General features: G+C 39.0%; 1 protein-coding gene across 3 annotated transcripts in view; it reads right to left on the minus strand.

Annotated features, from left to right (window-relative positions):
- The window catches only part of htr2cl1 (5-hydroxytryptamine (serotonin) receptor 2C, G protein-coupled-like 1), a 201,362-nt gene extending 178,357 nt beyond the window's left edge, over positions 1–23,005 (minus strand). For all 3 annotated transcript variants that reach the window (XM_081598965.1, XM_008435330.3, XM_008435326.3), the window contains exon 1: positions 22,422–23,005. The gene's annotated coding sequence lies outside the window, so the exon portion shown is untranslated. The remainder of the gene's footprint in view (positions 1–22,421) is intronic.

Here is a 23,005-nt window from a genome sequence, read left to right on the forward strand (position 1 = left end):
ATTTTGACTTGAGGCTGAAAACATCTCTGACATAAACATACCACTTTTGCAATTCTAAAAGTTACTCTATTGTTAATCTCAACTAATCTGAGATGCGTAGTCTTATTTTTAAAAACAAAACGCTATACTTAAGTACTAATGAAATGCCAAAAACAGAAGATATTGACATCGGGTGAGAGAGAGAGAATTTGTGACTCATCATCATATTGATTCTGGTTCTTTTCTACTATCGGAAATCTCAGCGCAATATTGTAATAAAACTTTTTTTGCACATTTGTTACATATTCTAACAGTGTTAGTTGCTTTGATGAATTAGAAGATGATCACAAGGCAAAGTTTTTATACCTTTGTATTCCAAAACCAGAATCCAGAATCCAAAGACAAACATTAAAGACCGCTATCGTGTAATTATGGCTCTGCTTTTTGTTTCATTGGTGCAGCATAGCAATTATTTAATTTCCCTTTGGGATTAATAAAGTATTTTTGAATTTGAAATTCATTTGTAAAACAACACTTTGGTAACACCTTACTGCTCACATCTGCAATCTAGTGAAAGTGCCATAGATATTTTTCAGTTTGAGCGCTACAACATTAATCTATTTACATTAGTTACCCAATACTTGACAGACTGCAACTGAAAGAGATGTGCTGCCATATTTTCTTACTTATTTAAACAATATTTATATAAGCACTTGAGGGCACCTGGTTCAAATATATATATATAAATACAAAAAGCCAGACATTGACATCATGCCTTACTAAGTCTTTATGTGGCAGAAGACTATCACTTCCACGCCTTTTATCCCAGTATTCATGCACTATTCAAGAAGGGAAAACTTCAAAAGCAACACGCAGCTTGATGTTACACAAATCTGCTAAATTTTGTCACTTTTTGACCTGAATTGGACAGCAGCATTCATTACCCACAGAAAGCCTGAAAAAAATAATCAAAACCACTGAAAGATTACAAGAAAGCTGAGCTCCTTGGAACCAAAATGTAACCACAAGACTTTTGCGCAGTGCTCCAGTTCCTTGATTTTTGTAAATATTTCTAAAAAATATATTAATTTTTTTGCAAAAACATGTTTCCAAGAGACATACGGTGGATTGTACGGAAAAGTGTGAAACTGGTCACTGGAAGAAATTAGAAATATCAGGATGTGACGGCTCATAATGAGCGAGTCAAAACAATTTGGCCCTTTCATTAAATTGACGTTAATTAGCATAAACATAATCAGTTTTGAAATGTCATTTATCAATTTGAGATTAACAAATTAACTCGCTCGTAGTCTGTGTGGCTTTACTGCGCCTCTGCAAATGGACATTGCTCCGGTGACGTCTCCCTACGTCAGTGCACTTTGTGTCCGTGCAGCGAAAGCGTCAGAACTACCATTCCAGTTCTAGGAAGTTTTATTCTAGATTTTTTTAACTGCAGACTTTACGGCAGAGTTGTGTGAACAATCCAAGAGAAGATTAAGGCAATGAATATTGTTATGTAATTTATGCCGGAGAATCGGAGCAGGTGGAAAGGATATATCCTGATTGTCTTCACACATCACAGGCCAAAAGGGATCGCTAGCGGCGGACAGCCGGAGATCTGAAGCAAAAGCTCAAATCTTCCTAAGCCTTTCTAGATTCTCTGTCAGCATTTGCTTTGCTCTGTCTGAGGGGCAAATGCGACAGAGATTTGACTTGTGGGAATTTTACCCAGCAGTGCTTAGATATGCACACACAGTTTTAGGGAAAAAAAGGGATATTTCATAGGGTTTCATCCGGGTTTGCTAGATGTTTAAGACAAGCACAAGTACAGACAGACCACTAAACCCCCTTAATCCAACGTTTCCGTTAAAGCGATTACATTGCCGCATGTTAAGTTTTTAAGCCTTATTAAAATGTAATCCATCCAAGAATGGTTGCCAAAATCCCAATGGTCTTTTTTTTTTAACTGTACTGTGTTTCTGTGGCACTGTTTATCTCTACTGTTGTGTAGCATGACAGAAAAACCACCCAAAGAAAAAAATCCTACAATGAGCTTTGAATGGTGAGGAGAATGTGTCTTTAAATCACTTGGAATAAAATATATTTCTTTGTAGTAATATAAATAAAATGGTTTCCATTGAATACAACAGAAACACCTTTATAGTCTCACTGGGAGACTATAAAGTTGTAAGAGCCCTAAGTGTTATTTTTATTACATTTATTTGATAAAATTAGTTATGTTATTGGCAGGTATTACAATTTAGATTGTTTTTCATGGTATATGTTGTAGAATGAATAAGAACAAACTTTATAGTTTGTTTGTGTAGGTTGATTTACAGCTATGAACTGCACCAAACTGCTGCATAATATTCTTTAAACTAAGTTAGTTTGTGCATGGGTATTAAATAGGAGTAAGAATGGAAGAAATTGCAATGCTGGGCATGAAACCACAAAAGAAGAGAGAGTTTGCTCTGACTGTTTTGTAGCCTTGTGTTTTTGTTTTGCTTCGTACAAAGCAAAAGTCAATGTTAATTTAATATTTGGAAGAGTGGCCACATGAACTGAATGGCTTCATTTACTTCCTCGTTAAAAGTATAGGAAGTTTGTATGATTCTAAAACAGTGCAGGTAATTGACGTCATCTTTCACAAAATGTCCTTCTGTTTGATTTGTACAATTGTAATTCAACCGGAGAAATCCCGCTGAATGGGAGAAAGTCCAGAAAAAGAACTGAAGGGAGATGAGAATTGGGCTAACTGTTTTGGTTTCTTAGTTCATACTTATATTGAAAATTTTCTTTTGTCCACTGTCCCTTTAAATATGTAATGGAAATGAAGATGACATGTTTTTGTTTGTTAGGGTATGTTTTGTTTATTTGGTCAAAAAAAAAAGAAGCTGAAGAATCACCATGGTTTCTTCATTTCTTGCAACTTATTTTATTCTTGATACATAAACAAATCAAATTCACAATATTTCTCACTGGTCTGTTTCTCTAAAGCAGGGGTGTCCAAGAATCTCAAAGCTAAAATTACTCTGGGGAATAAATCTTTTTGAAATGCAAAATAAATTTGTTGTGAATGTTTAATATATTTAAATAGACGCTCATCAATAAATTAAACGTACAATATTTCATTGAAACAAATGGGCAACTCTTTTGTTTCTGAACTTTTTAGGTGATTTTTTTTTCAGTTTATTTGGTCAAGGAAACATCAGCCAATTCTCAGGGGAAAAAGAGCAAGACTCTGTTCAAAAACTGTTCTCACCAAGTCTAACAGAATAAATGTGCTCTGTTACTGGATGTTTACAGCTATTGCTTTCCACCGATAGCTTGCAGCTGCAGCGCATGAGCAACACAAAGCCAGCCGGTCAGCACTTCACCACCCCACGACTTCTACTCCGCCCTTTATTAATAAGCGTCGCACTTAAGTCGAAGTTCACAGCATTTTGTTTTCATTACAGATAAGCACGCTTTAGTGTGACAAGGAAATCGATGCAGAAGCTAATTATACTGTACAGCATACTGAGATGGAGCCGGTCGATAAGCCTGTCCGAGAATCAGTGTGTGTGCATGTGACATCATCAAAGTTTAATTATCTTTGATGAACGACTTCACCCGGGCTGGCTCGGTGGAGCCTCACAATCACAGTTTGGTGCCACAAAAAGGGGAAGGTGTTAGCCTACGTATGGCGTGCGAGGCACTCGGAGCGGGAGAAACTCGAGCCTCGCACGCCTGGAGCCATCCTTCACACGTTAAAGCTATACGCACTTTAATGAGAACCCGTGATTGTGTGAGACCAAGTGTAAGAAATACCGAAGCAGACGGCGGGTTGGTGTGAAGTTGATAAACTGACGGGCTAAACCATATTTTAGCTGGTAAACTGTGCTTGGCAGCATATATAGCAGCTGAAGTGTATACGTGTGTGTCAAACTGTCAAACAGTAGTGGAACAGACAAATCCCCTTCTGCACATCAGCTTCAAAGCAAGACTACCCAGAGACTGCAGAAGCTTGGGAAAGAGACGGTGCGTGTGTGTGCGCGCGTGTGTGTGGCAAGTGTATCCGATACACTTACACTGAAGGATCAGTTCTTAGGGGCTCAGAGGGGACAGGGAAAAATGGACGGAATACGAAACAGTGGAAAAAGTGAAAGGAGGCATAGACTGAGGCTAGAGAGGCAAAAAAGAAATAAAGAAATAAAAGACAGAGATGTAAAATAAGAAAAGGAAAAATAAAACTGATGCAAGGATGAACAAAAAAACCAGGAGGATGAGGTTGAGTGAAAACACCAGGAATGTGAGAGGATGGGAGGCAAGGAAATAAGAGGGGATTAAAAAAAGAAACAACGGCAGAAAGGACCTGAGGCATTGGTGTGCAAAGATAGAATGATAATTAAAACCATTCAGGTAAAAGAAATGAGCGCAGAATGAAAAACAACATACCGTGAACTAATAGGTTGGTTATCACCTTCAGAAAACGAAAGACACACAACTAAGGGATCGTGTAAGACATATAACAAAGACAAAGATATGAAAAGGAGGGAAAAAAAGAGGAAAATTCAGCAGTGGAAACAAATGTACATGGTCCAGGTAGTAGTGAGGAGAAAGGTTGAACGGGTGGAAGAAAAGCCTAGAATTTGAGAAAGTGATGCAACTGTGCAAAACTAAAAAGTGTGAAGAACTGAAATAAGCATAAGATTTGTGAGAGCAGCATAAAATAAGGACTAACAAGACTGTATCGACATGAAGAAAAGATGAACGTACTGATGGAGGAGAAGCAGTTCCTCTTACTAATCATGATTTACCGTCTGCACCTGATTCTACAGGGTTTTTATCTCTCAAGATGAGCTGTTATTCTTTCTTGAACGGGTTAAGATAGGTCTGTGGTCTAAACAAAACATGTTCATTACTTTGTTTGCCCAAAATAATGAGTTCCGTTCAGAATGGGCTGTTTTAGGGTCTCCTGTCACTTTAAATTCAAATAAGCTGCTAGTAGCTATTCTTGTTCACAGAATTTTATAAGTTTGTGTGTTCGCTTTACATGATGCACTCATTACCAAGCATGGTATCCTATGGGATTTTACTTTTGGTGACTTTCAATAAAAATACTGCTTGCCTAATAATAATGTCAGAAGATATTACCAAAGAGCGGTATTTGTCAGTCTTGTAAGCAAAGGAAAACCTTGGTGGCTTTTTTTTTTCCAGTTGCCATGACAGAAAATGTTTAGGTGGTTTTGAAGCCACTGCTTTTAAAAACCGAAAGACTTAAATGTTTAGGCAGAAGAAATGGTCTTGTCCATGTACACAGATTCAAATGTCTGTCTAGTTCACTGTTTTTCAACCACTGTTCCGCGGCACACTAGTGTGCCGTGAGTGATCATCAGTTGTGCCATGGAAATTATTCAATTTCACCTACGGTACCGTATTTTCCGGACTATAAGCTGCTACTTTTTTCCTAAGCTTTGAACCATGCGGATTGTAGCCCGGTGCGGCTTTTCTGTGGATTTTTCTTCAACCACCAGGGGGCTCTCTAGCAGGAAGTGAATCATCCATCCATCCATTTTCTTCCGCTTATCCAGGGTTGGGTCGCGGGGGCAGCAGTTTCAGAAGGGAGGCCCAGACTTCCCTCTCCCCAGCCCCTTCTTCCAGCTCCTCCGGGGGAACCCCAAGGCATTCCCAGGCCAGCCGAGAGACATAGTCCCTCCAGCGTGTCCTGGGTCTTCCCCGAGGCCTCCTCCTGGTGGGACGTGCCCGGACCACCTCACCAGGGAGGCGTCCAGAAGGCATCCTGACCAGATGCTCGATCCACCTCAACTGGCTCCTCTCGATGTGGAGGAGCAGCGGCTCTACTCTGAGTGCCTCCCGGATGAACAAGCTTCTCACCCTATCTCTAAGGGAGAGCCCAGCCACCCTGCGGAGGAAACCCATTTCGGCCGCTTGTATCCGTGATCTCGTTCTTTCGGTCATGACCCAAAGATCATGGTCAAAATTGTAAATCAAAGAAGAACGCGCTAATTTTCATTTAGAACAACCACATGCTAGAAGCAGGCACGACAGAGAAATGTTTTCAAACTCATATGATGCAGCTTTTAAGTTGAGGGCTGTCGATCTGGCACTACAGGAGGGAAATAGAGCCGCTGCACTTAAGCTCGGTGTGAACAAAACCATGGTTCGGTTTTGGAGACAGGGTGCTGCGTCCTTAATATATGCAGCAGATTTATTAGGACGCAGCCCTCTGCTGGGTCCTGATGGAAAACCGAGAGCAACTTCCAGTTTTTATTTAATTTTTTTTTTTATTGAGGGTGCTAGTATGGTGCGCTCTATACTCCGAAAAATACAGTAATTGGTTTTAAAAGATTTTTTGAAAATGAATTATCTGCAAATAATGCCATCTTCAAGTGTCTGCTGTAGTAGTGACTAGCGGTGTAATCATGTAATTTTCTTACCACTAGATGGCAGTAGGTACAGAACACTTTACATTAAAACAAGAGGATTAGTGATGCATGTTACAGGTAGCAGTGAGAGCATTGTATCTAGCAAGACTGTGATGACAGTGATGGAAAAGACAGTGAAGCTCAGCAGTAGTTGGAAAGAACATGGGTCCATTTCCCACGACATATCTGTGAAATGAGCTTCTCAAACCTGGCTACTATAAAAACTAAAACCAGAGTGAGACTTAGAGCTGTTGAGGAAGAGCTTTGTCTTTCTTCAATTTCTGCCAGGAAATCAGCTCTGTTTTCATCCATACATGCTCAGGTTTCACACTAGATGGGTAAAATATACAGATATTGAAATTTTGTACATGAAACTCTTCATATTGTAACAGTGAATATGAAGTGAAATGTTTTCCAAATATTATTGCTTCTTTCAGAATAAGAATTATTTTCTGTATTCCGGCTATAAGATGCTTGTGGATAAGTTTGTAAATCACTTTGAAGTTTTCTACAACTTCTTTAAATTTAACACCACAGTGTTGTGGCTGTTCAGGTGTATTTTTGAAGTGGACATGTTAAGTGCAATTTGAAATAAGAAATGTAAAATGTGATAAAAATACATTTTTGTGTTTATTTGATTCCTATTCAATATACTTTGATAAGAATGATTATATATGTAATATAGGCTACAGAGTATCTTTGTTTAAATTTTTGGTTGGTGGTGTGCCTCGTGATTTTTTCAATTAAAACAATGTACCTTGGCTCAAAAAAGGTTGAAAAACACTGGTCTAGTTTGAAGTTGTTGACGTTGGACAAGTGTCTTTCTTCTTAGTTGTCACCCTCTTGGCCTATGAGGACTTCACTGGTGTCTCCTCAGCTTCCAGCTTATGGTGGGCTTGAGCCTTGATGGTTTCTGGGTTGTTGTTGAAAATCTTAATGACCATCTTCTTGTCTAAGGGCGACATTTTGGGATAAACCTGGAGAAAAGGCAACCTATCCAAAATGTTTTTGGAATGAATAAACTAGGCCAGCATTAAGCTTCTGGGATGGCCCCCATCTCCTACTCTATTAAAAATGTATGAACCGTTGCTAGGAAATATACCATTTTAAATGAGCTCTACCGAGTGTGGTCAAACATCCAGCTGGGAAAGTACCTGAAGCTCGTTGACGGTGGGTGAGTGCTTTCTCTGCAACTTCCTCAGGCATATTAACCCAAATATTAAAGCTGCATATTTGAGTCCGTATTCATAATTTAGACCCTGTGGATCAAATAAAATAGAAATGAAAGACAAACGTTTACATACAGATCTAGTTTATAAAATCCATTGAAGTGTCATGTTGTACTGTTACTACAATCTGTCACAATAAAGATTCAGATGCGTCATCAAATGTCTCAAACTTCAAGATGGTTGCATTCTGAGTGCTTGGAAAAAGCTGTATAAAAATCTTGAGACCTTTTATAGTGTCAAGTGTCATTGCAGGTTGTGAGCCTTTGCTGCCTTACCTATCCAACAAGGTAACATGATAACTCTGAGTCGGTTTAATATGATTTTGAAAGGCAGACGCCCTCTGACCCTTCAATTTTTGCTGTACTTTTCAGAAGGAAACGACTATTAGCTTGAAGGAATTCTCTGAAAGGTCTCCTTGTGAAAAGTTAAATCTGAGGTTTGCTGCCATAGCGTTTGTAAAACGGAGCTTCAAGTGCCTCAGTGACCGTAGTTTACTCTTGGAGCTGACCATTCAGACAAGCTGAGGCATCAGACTAACACTCAAAGGCCAGAGACATGTCTAACTCAGCAGCAGTTTGTCACTTGTGGCCAATTTGTTTAAGTAAGTAGAACTACTTTCCTTGCTCCATCACACAATTACCCAGACCGTTACCCCAAATCAAAACCCTACAGCCTCAGGTTACGCCTCCTCCAGTCCTGGAGTGGTGCAGCCAAAAAGGCCTGCGAACATCCGTGGTAATGACAGTTAACAGATTCTTCCCATCAAATCCCACAACCTGACACCGAGTAGGATCTTCAGGAGAAGATTGCCCAAACACAGGCGTGCTAAGCCTCTAGAGAGTTCCCTAAGAGGACAAAAGGCTGTAATTGCTGCCAAAGGGGGCTTTGAGGCAGCCGTGAATTTTGAATGGAGTTTGGGCACAAAAAGGAGTTGTGGAAAGTACCAGAGAAAGATGCATGATTCAACGAAGATGAAAAATCTGTCATGCATAATGAATATTTCAACTGCATTTTACCTTGCATTCAGGCTTTGCTTTGGTTATCCAGCTCATCTAGCTCCATAGCTAAAGGAATTTTTAACATTCTCCGTCTCGGTAAAAGGTGCACATTTGTGTAAAACTGAAGGAGCAAGCAGCAGATGGTCAAACTCCTGAATGTGTCAGCGATTGAGAATAACTCCTCAATCGATGACCTTTAATCACTTGTCGTTTCCAATCATAATAATAATTTTACCTGTTGATCAGCGACCAGCTTGCCTTACCAGCTGTTTCCTCTGCTTTTTTCTTCATTTCCTTTATTCCATGAACCAGTTTGCTGTAGTTGCAGCAAACTTCGTGCAATAAATGAACCTAATTGTGAGTTTCATTTATTAAATTTACATCTCTGACCTTAACTTCACCTCAACGAATGTGGAATCTTCCACCATTTCCACCGACTCTCATCTTTCCACCCGCCCGCCGATCATCTCTTTAAGTCCCCCAACATTTCAAGTGACAATCCCGCAGAGGGGAGCTCAAACAGAGAGGAAATAGTTCTCACACAGGTGGCTGTGAATGGAAAAAGATAGCGGCGGCCACAGAGCACAGCAAGGAAAATCTACAAGGAGCCATGTGGGGCGTAATTCGCACTTTACCTCACACTTACATATCATTTCAAAGGGAGCGCGGGGTGGGGAGGGCGCCGTAATAGAGGAATGGAAATGTGTGTTCTGGGATTTTGTTACAAAATATCTTGCAGAGGATATCATATAAATCCAGGCTTTACTCATTGATTACACTTCAAGCACTTTTTTATTTCATGTAATTGTTTTATATTGGAGTACAAGTATGGTGGGACGACATGGCTGAAAAACGTGTCGCAATGTAAGCGTTTAATATCAGTCAATATCGATAATCCTGCAATACTGCCAAGCTGCGTGACCTTTCCTGCTTTAGCTACAGTTTTCCCTCCACAACATTGTTGTTTATTTTTCATAAGTTATGAGGAACAGCAGCAAAACCTGAAACTGCTTCTGGGCAAGTTACTCAACACGTTGTTGCTAGGTAACCAAAGAGTGAGTGAGTTGATGCCACCAATCTTGATTATGGTGCGTTCACACCAAATGAGTTAAACGCATCTGACGCTTTAAGTTTGACGTGGGTGCACTTTTTATTGCGTTCACACCAAACGCGTTTTGAGCATCAGGCGCGTCTGGTTTACAGTCAAAGTCTGTGTGGAGCGTTGGGCATGTTGGACGCGTCAAACACTCAAAACTGTTCAAATCGCGCTGCGCTAGACACTCGAAATGCGCCGCAACGGCCCTTAACATGCTTCCACATAGTCTACATTTGCGTTCTCACTTAAATCAGCTGACCAGCTGATGCTGAAGGCGCCAAGGACACGGCGGAAGCTCAGGGGAGATCGGGCTTTTGTGGATCCGGCTTTCAAATTATGGAACGCTTTGCTGCTGCAAATGAGAAAAGCCTTTTCACTACAGACACGTTTAAATCTACTCACTGCTACTCTATGGCTTTTGACAAGTTCTGACTTTTATTTAGATTTTCTTCACGTCTATCTCGTGTTTACTTGTTGATATACTTTCACTCGCATTTTTATTTAAACTTTTAATCATTTTTCATTTAAAATTCTAATGTTTTATTCAGTTATTTTTAAATCTTTTTGTTGAGCCCTTTGGTCAGCACCTGCTGTTTCCAAAAGCACTTCATGAATATTGCCGGCTTGGCTTAGCTCCCGTGTGCATCAAATTCCAGATTTATTCATTAATTTTATAGCTACGTTTTTAACTCAAGGACAATTTACCTACTTTACTGTTTTTATCATGTTTCTACATGCTGATTTTCATCTTAAAATAACCAAAAGTTCATGTGAAAAGGATAACTTTAAGCTTGCATTAAGCATATGATGTCTGTCTCTTTTTCTCATCCGTTCCTCCTGAAAACATTCAATTTACATTCCCATGTGAATCATCTATTTTTTATGTGATTTTTTTAATATACCTGGATTACTGTTGCCACATACCTATGGATGGAGAATAAGTAAAATTCAAAGTAAAATCTCTAAAAATGGAATTCAAATAAGCTGATGGTGTTTACTTAGTCATTCCAGATAATGAAGTTATTCCTCCATTAGCCAACCGACGGCGAATACTAATGTATAGATGTGTTTTCGGCTTTTCTTTGAAGTCGGTGTTGAGTGGGCACTAAGCAGAGCTCTTGAGTTACAGATGAATGGCACGACACTGACGCTGCTCACCTGCTCTCAAGCCTTTTAACTTATAAACACACAGCAGCAGCTTCATCAGTATGTTTAGGACGAGGAGACGGGGAAAGTAACTCGGTCCTTTTAATATGGAGACTCTTGGATTTGTAAAAGCATCTTATGATGAAAAAGACGTGTTGTTATAACACGTAAACTTTTCACGTTGAGTCATGATTATCACTATGATGGTTACTGTACATTATAACCATGGCCCATGATGTGGCCCTAGTACCACGATGGAGTACTAGAGCCACACAAAGAAATAAAAAAACAACAACCAAAAAACAGAATAAAGTCATAGAATTAAGAGAATAAACTTGTATGAGAGTAAAGTCACAAAATATGATTTTATTCTGGTGTTTTTTCAACTTTATTCTCAAAATATGATTTCGACTTTGTCACAATATTATGACTTTAGACTCGTAATTTTACAACTTCATTCTCACAATATTATTACTTTATCCCTGTATTATTTTGATTTTATTCTCATATGACTTCAATCATAAAATTGTCTTTATTTTCATATATTTGTGACTTTATTCTCGTAATTTTATTTTTTTCTTTGTGTTGCCCCAATTCTCCCTGTACAACTACAAACCTGCACATATAAGGGATATTGTGTTTTTTCTTTTAAAAAAAGCATAAATATGAAGTGGATGTAAAATGATTCATCGTTTATACACGCTTTTTCTTCCAGGTTTTCCTTGCTCTGACTCAAACACAACACATAAACAGACTGATTAAATTACTTTTATCTGTGATGTAAAGGCACAATTTGCCAAATATACACTTTTTCTTGTTCTTAACCAATTAATACACCAGCTAAACCTCTAAAGGCAACAAATCAAAAATGAACAACTAACCAAATGTAGAGCAAACATCTGTAAAATCATAGAATAAAAAAGAAACTGCAAACAACCACCTCCGACTCTAACTGTGAAGCTACAGTCATGGCCAAAAGTTTTGAGAATGATTCAAATATTAATATTTACAAAGTCTAGTGCTTCAGTTTTTATAATGGAAATTTGCATATACTACAGAATGTTTTAAAAAGTGATCAGCTTAACAGCAATTAATTGCAAAGTCAATATTTGCCTAGAAAATGAACTTTATCCCCCAAAACACATTTCAACTTCATTGCAGCCTTAAAAGTACCAGCTGACATGGTTTCAGTGATTGCTCCATTAACACAGGTGTGGGTGTTGATGAGGACAGGGCTGGAGGTCAATCTGTCATGATTAAGTAAGAATGACACCACTGAACACTTTAAAAAGAGGCTGGTGCTTGGCATCATTGTTCCTCTTCTGTGAACCATGGTTATCTCTAAAGAAACAAGTGCAGTCATCATTGCACTGCACAAAAATGGCCTAACAGGGAAAAGTATCGCAGCTAGAAAGATTGCACCTCAGTCAACAATCTATCGTATCATCAAAACTTCACGGAGAGAGGTTCCATTGTTGCCAAAAAGGCTCCAGGGCACCCAAGAAAGACCAGCAAGCGCCAGGACCGTCTCTTAAAAGTGCTTCAGCTGCGGGATCGGGCTACCAGCAGTGCAGAGCTTGCTCAGGAATGGCAGCAGGCAGGTGTGAGTGCATCTGCACGCACTGTGAGGCGGAGACTTTTGGAGCAAGGCCTCAAGGAGGGCAGCAAAGAAGCCACTTCTCTCCAGGAAAAACATCAGGGACAGACTGATATTCTGCTAAAGGTACAGGGAGTGGACTGCTGAGGACTGGGGTAAAGTCATTTTCTCTGATGAATCCTCTTTCTGATTGTTTGGGACATCTGGAAAACAGCTTGTTGGGAGAAGACGAGGTGAGCGCTACCACCAGTCTTGTCTCATGCCAACTGTAAAGCATCCTGAAACCATTCATGTGTGGGGTTGCTTCTCAGCCAAGGGAGTCGGCTCTCTCACAGTCTTGCCTAAAAACACAGCCATGAATAAAGAATGGTACCAGAATGTCCTCCGAGAGCAACTTCTCCCAACCGTCCAAGAGCAGTTTGGTGATGACCAATGCCTTTTCCAGCATGATGGAGCACCTTGCCATAAAGCAAAGGTGATAACTAACTGGCTCAGGGAACAAAACAGAGATTTTGGGTCCATGGCCTAGAAACTCCCCAGATTTTAATCCCATTAAAAACTTGTGGTCAATCATCAAGAGACGGGTGGACAAACAAAAACCTAGGAATTCTGACAAAATGCAAGCATTGACTGTGCAAGAATGGACTGCTATCAGTCAGGATTTGGTCCAAAAGTTGATTGAGAGCATGCCAGGGAGAATTGCAGATGTCCTGAAGAAGAGGGGTCAAACCTGCAAATATTGACTTGCTGCATTAACTCATTCTGTCAATAAAAGCTTTTGCTACTCATAATATGATTGCAATTGTATTTCTGTATGTGATGAAAACATCTGACATACACACATGAAAACCAGAGGGCAGCAGATCATGTGAAAATATAATATTTGTGTCATTCTCAAAACCTTTGGCCATGACTGTACACAGGAGTTTCAATCATACTTTGGATTTATGCTGCTGCCTTGACTTGCAGAACGACTTCATTTAAAACCAGCTCGCTTTTACAAAAGATTGAAATGAGGTCAGTTTAGGTTCAACATCTGAAAATAGACTCACAGCACATATTAAAAAGTTCAAGAATCATGCAGAACCAAAAGCTTTTTCCTTTTTTTTTTTTTTACAGAAATTCAGGTAAATGCCCCAAACAATAACTGATTTGTGTTATCTGTCTGATATTTACAATAGAGGTTCCAGCAAATAACACATTAACATTAGAAATGCAGCAGTAAATTAGATTTGTAATTAGATTTGTGACAGTGGGTATTAGAAATAAATGTCACTATTGATCCCCCTTTTTTTAATCTGCAGAATTGGCTATGAGCGATGCAGAGCTCCTTAGCACCGCTAGCTGTGTAATGGCTACGTTAAGCCTTCTGGATAAAGTGCTGCACCAACAACTGAAAAGTGGGCTTGGTAAAACCACTGGGCAGCTACAATTACACTCTCAGCTTTGGGAATGAGATTGTGCTGGATTATATCCGCTCTGTCTGACCTTGTGATTTTACTCCCCAGATTAGGAGACTGTCAGACATAATCTTCTCAGAGATCAAAGAAGGGATAAAAAGAGTCACTATGCTTTGTTTTCATTTCATTTCATCATCTCTACATGGATATGTCATTCATTTTTTATATACATTTGCTGGTGTCTGGATTTACGATTTTTAGGTTGGAACTATTTGATTGTGAGTTATCAGGGAAATATAAGTTTGGTGACAGAACTCATGACTGACATAATTACAGCAAAGCGGAATATAAATAACTAAATACCACAGAAGATGCAGTTTCATGTAAAGCTGGGCTATGCTTATAAATTATAGAAATGTGTAACACTTAAATGTATGGAAAAACTGCCTTTAGTTTTTACAAAGCAGAAATTTAATATAAAAATTACTTTTCCTTCAGACAAAAAACTTTTAACAAATATCTTTAATGGGTGTTTGTCAAATTATTCCTAGGTCTGTCACGATACATTTTGCTGGACGATAAATTGTCCTAGAAGTTATCACGATGTGTTCAGACCATTTTCAACTAAAGTAATGAAAATGCAAGAACGCATTCTCATAGATCAATAAACTTAAAATGTTAATGTGTATTTAACACTGGACCTGGAAGACATTTTAAATATCTAAAATAAGTAAACAACACAACACCACCACCAACAAAAAAAATTAATTATGAACAATCTGTAAACAAAATTGTCACCAGACTGAAGACTTTTGTCATCAAGTCTTTGGTAGGAAAGAGAAAAAAGATAAACCAATAAATCATGCAAATGATTAAGATGTTTTAATTTATCATGAAATTGATTTATTGTGACAGGTCTAAATAGTAGTACAAAGTATTGCGATAAAATTCAAAGACTGTTTCGCCCAAAACCTAAACAGAATCAGTAGAGGTCTCTCTGCTGAGCACGCAGTACAACATAAACGCTGATATAACATCCTAAAAAATAAAAATTACCTCCACTCATTTGTTTTATTGTCCAGTTTGACTTGACAACCTGTTCAATATCCATTACCTGAAAAGCTAAAAGAGACCTCCACCTAATGCGCACTGATCAATATTTCAGCACCACACATGACTGGCTGTCATAAAACATTACTTCTCAACTGGTGAGCTTAACTTTCGAATTTAATTGAAAGTCGACACTTACAAAGTGGCTGTCCCATTTTCAATTGATTTCCCATTCTGAGATAAGCCTTGTTTTTCTGCCTTGAAAGCACTACCTTGGTTTTTTTTCCTAAATAGAAGCAATGGATTTAAGGGGAGGGGACAGAAAACCTTGTCAGACATTTATGGAGGGAGCAGATGTTAACATTTTCTTCTGAAAGTATAATGGGACTGTTAATACTTCTTGCAGAAACATGGCCAAAAGATTTCACTTTGTACTGTAACATTTAGGATTTTAAGGACTTGAGAAGTTAACTACGTGCTGGATAGTTTTTTTTTAATCTGTAAATATTTATTGGTATACCTTTATTGAACAAACAGTGTAGAAAAATACCAAAAAATAACAATCTTGATAGTTTTAGGGGTTTTTAACATTACTTGGAATTAATCGTATTGTTTATCATTTATCGCGATACAATTCTTAGAATGATAAATTCCAATTTATCATGATTTTTCCACAGTTTGTTTAATAAAGGTCACAAAAAAGAAGAAATAAATTGTTCTTATTGTCACTTTTATCATTATCAAAACATTTCCACAAAATATCACGATAAAACTTTAGTCCACCTCTAATCCTAGAGAAACAACACTAACAAATACCCACGCATGCAACATTGAGTTGCGTTCCACACTCATCATTAAAACAACCAAGATGCTACCAGGCTGAATAAGTCATCATGGTTGTCTCTACCCTCCATTTGAAATGAAGAAAACAGCGATGCTGTAGTGCAAAGACTGTAATTGAAGATGTTCAACTAACACCAACCCGCTGCTGGAGCTAAAAGATGCAAAGAACGATTGTTTGGTGATTTGCACGTCACTGAAAGATTCACACAGATGGTGCATGCAGCAGTCATTTCACATGACTGATCTTTACTTAAATATTGTGGGACGTGGCCGAGAGAGATGGAGAGAGAGAGAAAGTTGACCAATTCAGGCAAATGAAATCCCTATTTGCTGCATTACCGAATCAGGCATAACAATCATGTCTGCATGCTTCCACGGAAGCATGGATGGTTAGAAGCATGCAGAAGACAATGCAACACATCCAGTCAGTCAGTTTGAGTAATGAGTTAAGAGAGAAAAATCAGGAACAATGATGGGAAAGCCTGTATTTGAGCCACTATTTTGGTTGCGTTTTTATAGTTATTTCTGCTAAAGGTGTAAAAAATAAATTTACTAAAGCTATATATACATATATAGCAGCTGTAGAAAGGCACTAGCCATTCTAAGAGCCTGCAAGGATAAGCTAGTATGGACAATGGATGGGTGAATTTTAGAGTTTAGATTTTTAGATTTATGGCCTGATCTCCATAAAAATCAAATCCAAAATTCAGGCCAGGTCAGGCTAAAATTATTTTCTTGGTTGTTGGGTTGGGCTCGGGTTTAATAAGTCTACAACACATACAGCACAGAGAAAACCAAACAAGAATACGTGATATAAAGTTGTGTTAATCTGTTTATTGCAGAGTAAATAGAGGAGTAGATAGTTTAACCGGTTGAGGAAATAAAGAAAATAAGGAGCAGAGGTTCACTGGACTGTAACAAGACAAGCACTACACAATAAATATGTACATAGCCCCGCCCTTCCCTTCTCTGCTCTAAGTATTGCTTTTTCTCCCTCTTTGGCAGCGTAGATGAACTACAGATATGTGCTGCTACACCATAAAAAGTATTATCGTATAATGTAAATTATATTTTAGCGGGCTAAAAAAAGACGCTAAGTTTTGCTTTAGAAAACTTCTAAAAAAGGTCATAAAAGTCCTTTATGGTGACTTTATTGGAAATAATTTATATCAAGAGGTACTTTTGTGTCTATTGTATCAAAGGAACTGAACTCTAACGAAGTTTTTAGTGGCACCGTTTCTGTTGAGGAACACTAATTACATAACCCAAGATTACATTCCTTTAAAGGGTGTTTTGTTTATTTCCTCTTCAGTAACACATCAACTAACCTCTAAAGGTCATGAGCTGCATCTTAGAAATCAAAGCACCCATCCATCCATCCATCCATTTTCTTTCACCCTTGTCCCTCAGTGGGGTCGGGAGGGTTGCTGGTGCCCATCTCCAGCTAACGTTCCGGGCGAGAGGCAGGGTACACCCTGGACAGGTCGCCAGTCTGTCGCAGGGCAACACAGAGACACACAACCATGCACACACACTCTCACACCTAGGGACAATTTAGAGAGGCCAATTAACCTGACAGTCATGTTTTTGGACTGTGGGAGGAAACCGGAGTACCCGGAGAAAACCCACGCATGCACAGGGAGAACATGTAAACTCCATGCAGAAAGACCCCAGGCTGGGAATCGAACCCAGAACCTTCTTGCTGCAAGGCAACAGCTCTACCAACTGCACCACTGTGCAGCTATCAAATACACCCAAGAAAAACAAATAAAAATAAAAAAATTTTCTACATAAATTAAAATCTTTAGTGCCTTGGGAAGAAAGGAAAAAACACAACAATGATTTCTTGAAGTTGCAAAGCTGTCTCTCTGCATCGCTGAAAATGTTTTTGAAGAACAATATTTTGTGTTTGTGGTGCTACGAATGCAGGACCATGCAGTCACAGCTATACATAGAAAAGAACTCATCCTTTTTTAAAATCATAATTTGCATTATCACAATATCACAACAAAAAATCGCGCTAGAATTATAAGTTCATATCACCCACCCACCAACCCATTAGTGACTAGATTTTCTGACCAACCTATATGACCCATCAGTTCTTTTCTGCTCATCAGTCATATCTTGGTGCATTTATCATACAAACCGCTTATTTTCGTAGCTGCTACTATGTTTTGTACACATCGTCTATTTAAGGATGTGAGAAATATTTGAAAGTCCAAAACTACATGCAAATTTGACTGAAACGGTACAAATGAATATCACCATCACTTTACCACTGCAGACAAACCTCCTTCCTCCTTTTCAACTCAATAGCTGAAAGCAGCAGCACCTGCACATGACAGGCATACCTATCCTCATAAGTTGCTGCTTATCTAAAGGATGGGAAGACCCTCTGGGTTCATTTCATTCTGGCTTTAGATGGCCCGGACAGAGGGATGCACATTTACAGACAATTTCTCACAATCATCCCTGCAAACTTGAGGTGTGCGGCGTTTGCAGATGCTTTCTGTGACGCTTTCACGCACGATCACCCAGCCCACCAACAACCCCACCACCTAATCACATCCCATTTCATTCCCTGAATTACTGAGCTCCACCTCGATTTCTATTTTCAGACTCTGATCCCCACGGTTATTGCCCTTTTCTCTCCCAGGCGTTTTTTTTTTTTTTTTCAAGTGCAAAGAACATCTACTTGGATTTTTTTTTTCTTAGAATCTGATAAGATACTAGGTGGCATTTTAAGAAGGCAAATCTGAGGGAAAATTGCATGTTTTTGAAGTCGTAGAGGAGGAGAGGCATCCTTATTTGTACACACTGTTGATAATTAGTGAGAGTCTCTCTTTCTTTGGCAGGGTGGCCGACCTGCCTCCTGGATAATGGGCTTTATTTTATTTGTCTGACACAAACATCCATCACAAATCCACCTGCATTCCACGCTGTGTGCATGTGCTATTTTCGCCAGAACATCCTGGTCCTTTCACCAAAAAAATAACTAAATCAATAGAGCAGGGAAATCTTTAACTTAAAAAAGAATATTTAAACTGGAAAAGTAGCATTTTTTTAATCTCAATTACATGGAAGTAGAGACTCGAGATAAAAGCCTTGAAAGACAAGCAGGTATGAAACCGTCAGCCTTCTGAGCAGGATGACAACCTGAATAAATCAAATGGAGGCAAAGCTGAGAAAACGCAACAGGGCAGATACGGCACCGAACGCACGAGCATGCAAAGCCACGGCGAGGTTTCGCCCATATTTCTTTCCAGTGTCATGGCAATAAAGCTCGCCGAATTGAAAATATATTTAAACCGAGACCCTGAGAGGAGATAGGGGAAGGAGAGATGAGCTAAATTGGAGGACTGAGGGCAGAAAAGTGTGCTGAAGAATCTGCCTGCCGTAAATGAAAATGGGTAGTTTCGAACCTCGAATCTGAATTTTTTTAAAAACTATTTTAAGTCTGACACAACTCTGTATTTCATGGTGGCTTTAAGTTCTACACACAGCAGCAATGATGATGAGAGAGCTGACGACCCAGGGTGGCATCTGATCAGGGGGCGACATGGGAACTCAAAACAACAAGAACGTTGTCTGCCGCTTGTGTTTTTCACATGTTTTCTTTTTCTGCTCATTTGCACATCAAGTCAGTCAGTGTGCCTGACGGTGTCCACAGTGAGAAAATACCACTCAACCTAAACCTAAGCTAGCTAACAATGCTGAAGGTAGTATGCAATTTGATTAATTACAGAGTTATTTGGACTAATTTTGATAAATTCTGTTTCAATCTCTAAAATATTATGCTGTTTAATCCAATCAGGCATAATATTGCAATCAACTTTTGATATTTTGATTGTTTTAAATTACAAAAGTGTGCTGTGGAATCTGGCACCAAGATTCCAGTAGATCACTTCAGGTTCTGAACCACTGGGAGCTCCATGGATCTTCAGCTTTGTTCTGCAATTCTGATGCCATTTATGTGCTGAGACTTTGTTCTTTTGGCAAGAAATAGGGGTGAGCATGGGCACACTGCCTGGTCTGTGGCTATGTAACAAATAGAGGCACTGTCTATTACACTAACTGTGTTTCTGTTACAGATGTGAGCAAAACTTTGTCAATATTCCGCTAGTGTCGAACAACACAGCACTTTTAAATTTTAATAATCAAAATGCAGAAATTGTTTCCGTTGTTTTAAAAGGTTTATGTCAGTCTGCCTTTTCCCCATCGATACGCTTCCCGACCGCTGCTCACCATACGGGGTTATTAAAAAAAACGACGTGTACATTGCGCAAAACTCTGAAACAGGAGAAGCGGGTCATAAAACGGAGCGACGAACTAGATGTGAATTATGGCATAAAAACAGAGAATCCGACGCTGAACAGTAAAATATCAACACATGATGTAAAACATATGATGATTAGGAGGCGCAGCAGGTGATGAGTGAAGATGGGTAGGGTGATGGTGAGCGTCAATAAATGATCAAATATATCTAGCAACAGGAAAGAAACTAAAGTGGACATAGCAATAAACCAAGAGAGGATAATACTAATCAAAGGAAACTAAATGGAAATCAATGAAAAACAAAATGCAAGAATAAACTAAGAAACCAAAGTAAATACAGAGGAATAAAGTGGTATGGCAAGACCTTTTGAGCAATACTTAATACAGAGACTGTATGGCAAGAATAAACAGACACCATTTCCAGATAAAAGGTAAAATAATATTGTTGAAGTGCCATGGGTTTGTTGAGACCACATCTAGTACTGAGAATATATATATATATATATATATATATATAATCTTACAGACCATCACTTATTTATGTTTTTAATTAGATTTGATATATTTATTTCTTTAATATTATTTTTCATGTCAGTGTTAATGTCATGAGGCTGATGACTCCATGACACTTTCAATTTGACTCATTAGGATTTGATTAAGAATCAGATTTAGTCTTTGTAAATTCTGTCTAATCAATAGACAGGTCTATATAAAGATATAATCCATGTTTCTGTCTCATATTTGTATGGCATTAAAAGGATCTGGAACTTTTGTTTTTCCACTGAAAGCTCTGGTTTGCACAATAAATGCCATGAGGGTGAAATTTTATGGATGATACTCTGATGTCCCATTCTCCTGAAGGCAGCACAGAGCTGCACCACCAGAAACCGACAGAAACACTGAAGAAGAGTTATGATTAATGTAGTTACAGTTCTATCCATGTTTTAATGTTGCAGATATCAGTAGTTTGCAAATAGATCAAAGTTTAAACTGGCATGTTGAACATATTTTATCTGGTCATTTTGTGGAATATTTAACAACTAGAAAATGGCAAAGAACAAGAATATTTTTTCCACTCTGATTGGCTGCTGTTAGGCCTACTGATTTTAAGTAGAATGTTCATTGCATTTTTTGTAGACGCCTGTGAAAATAATTTCTGTTTCCATGACATTTTTGTTCTCTGGGAAATTAGTTTTGATAATAAATACAGAAACAAGCATAAAAATCAAAACATCTACAATAGTGATAGTAATATTAATGATAAAATAATGGTCAGTGCAAAGTAGCCTGCAAATTCTTTGGTGGGGGGCGGTGAGGGACCTGGATAAAGGCTAGGGGGGGCTGGGCCAAAAAAGGTTGAGAAACACTGCATTAGGTCTTTATAGCTGCCGCTGCAAGTGAAGAGTGCTTTGAGGGTGGCAGAAGGAGGCGCTTACCCAGGACCCCCATCCATGCAGTGACCACCAATGTGCGTCACTTTCACATAACATCATACAGGATCACAACAAATTCAGTCTTTAAGAAATTCTACTTGGATCAGAAATGTTAGCAAAAGCCTCCAACAAATGCTACATAAAAAGACGCCACTTGTAGCTCCATCTCTAAGATGCACGTGCACTGACTTGTAGATTATGCGGTTGAAAAGCGTTTGAAAGGAAACATATATAAATAAATGGACAAATAAATAGGCAACAATCAGGTCTCCAAAGAGCTCTAATCCTCCCTGGGGACAAGTGGATTAGTGCACGTTTATTGCATAGACACGCGCGCGCATATCTTTATATGTGCGCAGCAAATCTTCAGCGCATCCAGGATGGAGAAACTGCCACACCCTCTCGGAGTGGGACACAACAGATTTGCGGCTCACTTTCTGTCGGTTAATTTAGAAATCTCCTTACACGCAGAAAAAAAAAACACACCATATTTGATTTTTTTTTTTTTTTTTGTTAAATTTCTTCAGGTGAGCTACTTTCTGATTAATAATTCCAGAAAACCAGACGGAAAGACTCATTTTCATTAAAGAGCAGGGTTTTTTCTTGGTAACAGAAAGAACTAGATGGTTTGAACCACCTGTGAATGTCGCCACATTATTCACACTCCTCTGCAGGGATGATGCATGCTCAGAGATGCTGCGGTGTTTTTTTTTTTTTTGTTTTTTACGCCGACCTTTGATAAAAGTTTGATCCAAAAAAACAAGTACAGATTTGTGTTTATCGTACGAGTAAAAAAATGTTTTAAAAATAACAGACATATTTCCACATACATCCACTTTTAACTCGGGCAACAGCTTTGACCTCCAGCCAGTCCCAAAAACACAGCGCGCGCGCGCACTGTTGTCATTTATACACGAGATATCATGCGAGTTTAAGACTTTACTCACCCGTTAGCATGTCGTCTTGGTGTTGAATCCTAATTATCTTGTCTCCATGTCATTTCGTCGAATTGGGGATTCAGTTTTTCTTCTGTTGTCTTATAAGCCCCACAACCCGCGTCTCCGCACGGCTTGGTTTAGTTTGTCCCGGAGAAACAGCAGGACAGACCCGCAGGACGCGGGTTATCCATCCCGGTCGAGAGCGCAAGAAAAATAAAAAAAAAAGGGTCGCTCTGTGTCCGGAAACCGGTCCAAATAACAGCGTATCCTTCCGAAAGTTCAGGGGGGAAACTACCGCTCATAAAGTCATTCTGTATGAGTTGGAATGGGCGCTTTCTAAAAGGTAAAGTTTAAACACGGGAGAGGAAGAAGGGCTTTGATGGGATGAGAGAGAAACGGCTGTGAAGGACTCTGACACAAGAGCTGAAGGAGGAAGGGAGGGACGGAGAGAGAGAGAGAGAGAGAGAGAGAGAGAGAGAGAGAGAGAGAGAGAGAGAGAGAGAGAGAGAGAGAGAGAGAGAGAGAGAAGCCAGAGTCCGACACGCGCCACAGACTCCGGCTCCTTAACAGCTACATTCCTCCGCTTTTTATTT

The sequence above is a fragment of the Poecilia reticulata genome, chromosome 18, assembly GCF_904066995.2.
Source record: "Poecilia reticulata chromosome 18, P_reticulata-male-v2, whole genome shotgun sequence".
NCBI lineage: Eukaryota > Metazoa > Chordata > Actinopteri > Cyprinodontiformes > Poeciliidae > Poecilia > Poecilia reticulata.